This window comes from Tiliqua scincoides, chromosome 4, assembly GCF_035046505.1.
Source record: "Tiliqua scincoides isolate rTilSci1 chromosome 4, rTilSci1.hap2, whole genome shotgun sequence".
Classification (NCBI taxonomy): Eukaryota; Metazoa; Chordata; class Lepidosauria; order Squamata; family Scincidae; genus Tiliqua; species Tiliqua scincoides.
Genome location: NC_089824.1, coordinates 94,082,224 through 94,085,716, shown reverse-complemented (window position 1 = coordinate 94,085,716; position 3,493 = coordinate 94,082,224). Strand labels below are relative to the sequence as shown.

Below are 3,493 nucleotides of genomic sequence, written 5' to 3'. Positions count from 1 at the left end.
CTTGTTGGACCAGACTCTCTTTGTGAGTCTGGAAAACATGGTAGCTGCTTTACCGATGCATTTGTTTAGCTGTAATCCCACCAAGCAGCTCCAGTTAACAGCCTGGCTACTGAAGTTTCCAAACATTTTTCATGGGCAGCCCCATGTCGAGTGCATTACAGTAATCCAAACTGGAGTTGACCAGAACAGTGGCGTAGCTGGCGGGGGTCGGTCTGCACTGGGTGCCAGCCTTGGCGGGGTGACACCACTAGTGACCAAAATCGCTAAGATCACCATTAATAGGAATAATACCATCTTGTTATATACCAATCAATGTGTAATTTACAGCAGCTTGCAACAAAACAAACCAGAGTGCAGTATCTCCATTCTATCAAAAGTTATGGCCAAAAAACCAGAAAATAAAAATGCAACTGTCTTATGTAACAAAAAGTACAATTTTCTTAACTCAAAACAGACCAATGAGACTGATTGTTCAAAGAGCCAACTGTTACCCTGCACATGCCCGATCTCGTCTGATCTTGGAAGCTAAGCAGGGTCAGGCCTGGTTAGTACTTGGATGGGAGACCACCTGGGAATACCGGGTGCTATAGGCTTATACCATAGTCTTTCGAGACTGAAGGTTGCCAACCAATAAGATGTTATTATATCACAGCATGGAACCAAAAAGTTGTTAGCAAGGTGACCCCCTGGGAGGGTGACAATGGCATTGGATACAGTCTTTGTGTTTGTTGGGAGGCATTGTAATGGAAGATCAGAAGATCATCAGGTGGATGATGTGGTGTTGACAGTGATTCCCATGTTTTGACAGCTGGTTGACAGCTCTGGGAAGGGCAGGGCTGGCTCCACAGCTGTAATCAATCAAGGCCAATGGAGACCTGGATGGACACCTGAGCTTCATTTGACCTTGATGGGATTTGAATGAGCTAATGAGGTAGCTCACAGCTGAGCTGCATTTGGATAATGGGACATACAGGAATAAAATGCAGCTTCAGAAGGAGCCCAGACCTGTGCTACCTGCCCAGAGCTACTTGACCCAGACCAACGGTACCCCTGACCCAGACCTATAGGACCCCAGACCTATGGGACATGGACAGACAAGGACCTACAGGAGAAGGGGACTGTCAGGATTCTGCTGGAGGACACAGGACTGCCAGGACCCTGCTGAAGAAGACACTCTGCTGGAGAGGACATAGAGGAGGGACTCTGCTGCAGAAGACTGGACTGGGAAGACTGGACTGTGATTTGGAGATTAGATCATGGACTTGGACTGGAGGCTTTGGACCTTTACCCACTGAGTTAAGTGGAGTTTTGGGGAGGGAAAGCCTCTGGACAAGAGGGATTGCAGGGAATGTGTTCGTAGCAATAAATTCTGGTTAATTGCTATAGATAAGGAGTTCTGTGTTCGTTCCTTTGCTCACCACAGCTGTTCTTTCTAGAGATAAGAGGGGGTGTTAATTAGCCAAAAAGCAGGCAAAGGGAGTTGGAATAATTGGATGGGACAAATTGGCGTAGTCAGCAGGATTGCAAGACAGGCATGAGCATGACATTAACTCCAGAGCCCAGGTCAACAAGGCAGGTAGAACTGGGCTCCTGTTTGAACTTTTGCCTTTGTGGCCAAGCTTTGCTGGGCGGGTACACCTCAGTGCCCGTCTGGACTTGAAGGCTCCCATTCCAACTGCCCTCTGGAGCCCTCTTCTAGGCAGATAGACCTGGGCTCCCATCTCAACTTGGAGCCCAGATCAATCTGCCACATAGACCTGGGCTCCCATTCCGACTGACACCTGATTTCACTCTCCATCCTGGGGGGGGGGGTACTCTTACCCACTGACAAATTAATCTTGTCATATGGGGGGATGCCAAAAATGTATGGGTTCCAAGTGTCAAATGACTTAGCTACGCCACTGAACCAGAGTATGGATAATTGTAGCTAGATCAGACCTCTCTTTTAAAAGAAAAAAGAAAAAAAAGCCTGAAGCTGGCAAATCAGCTGATTCTCAGCTGAAGTGGAAAAAAAGTGATTCTTGTCACCATGGCCACCTGGGCTTCTAAGAGATACTCCAAATCAAGGAGTGTCCACAGCTAAGAATCTCCTCTTTAAGGTGGAATGCAACCCCATCAAAGTTAGGCAGGACATTCTTTTATAGATTGGTAGCACACTCAACTAACAGCTCCTCCATCTTGTCTGGATTAAGTTTCAGATTGATCCCCCTCACCCAGACTTTATTTTTTCCTGTCTTCATGTGGCAACTTCTCCAAATGCTATTTCTTCCTAGTTGCAGTAATTTTAATTTTTATTTATTTGATTTTTTTTTTACTCTTCCTCTATGAAACTTGGGGATTATACACGGTCTATTCCAGCCTCCCTCATTTTGTTTTCACAATAACCCTGAGGCTGAGAGATAATGACAGGTCCAAGGTCACCAAGTGAGCATTGTGATGATTTCTTTTCCTGCACTTCACTGGAAAAGGGTGTATTACAAAAGGCTATATTACATATTTTACAATTTTATACATGTTATATTACATACAATGTTTCAGTTTTCACATTTATTACAGTATTTACTGTTTACAATGCCTTTCTCGTAGACTCAAGGCAGTTTACATAGGCAGGCTGACCATAAACCCCACTTTTTCTCCCCAAAATGGGGTTGTTGGAAGTGTTATTCTATGAGAGAAAGTCATAGAACCCTCAATTTCTCCAGATGTTTCCCTTCATGGTGCAATTGTCATCCTGTCTGAACAGCTCTTGTGCTTTCCACGCTTCCACAGGCAGCTACAAAACATGTCTCAAGCTGGTTTCCATTTCTTGCCAGGCCAAATTGCCTCATTTCTAGGTAGTGGCTTTTAATCACCCATCCAAGGTGAGTTCCAAGCTGATCCTGCTTAGCTTGTTCAGGCAAGGGGGCCAACCTGCTCCCTCTGCAGTTCCTTGGTCCACCTATATTAATCTGACAAATAATGCACCTACGTGTTAAAATAGTAATTGGTAACCACCCATAGTTACCTTTGTAATTGTGTTATGTTTCCAATATCCCTCATGAATCTAATTCATTGTCACAAGAAATCTGAGAATTTTACCCAAGAGAAGACTCTTCAGCATTGTAATAAGCTAGATCAGTGATTTTCAACCTCTGTGCCGTGGCACACTGGTGTACCACAGATGGTCTGCAGGTGTGCTGTGGGAGTTTGGGGAGGGTCATTTATTAGTGGGCCAATTGAGGCATGTGAGCCCCCTACCAGGAGTGTGGTGTGCCTTGACAATGGTAAAAAACCTGATGGTGTGCCTTGACCATTTTAGCACCTTGTCATTGTGCCGTGAGATGAAAAGTTAAAAATGGCTGAGCTAGATGGTCAGGGTTGTGTCAGAATTATGAAATTCCTACTGCAAGTTTCATTCCTAACTGTCGATCCCGAGCCATCTTCCTTAGAGAAAAGTGAGAAATGTAATGCAATTCAGGGCACAATCCTATACATGTCTACTTAGAAGTAAGTC

The 3,493-nt window shown here is 44.8% G+C and overlaps 1 pseudogene; it reads left to right on the top strand.

The window, feature by feature from the left end:
• Positions 1-472: 472 nt before the first annotated feature.
• Positions 473-593, top strand: LOC136650770 (5S ribosomal RNA; annotated as a pseudogene).
• The last annotated feature ends 2,900 nt before the right edge of the window (positions 594-3,493 follow it).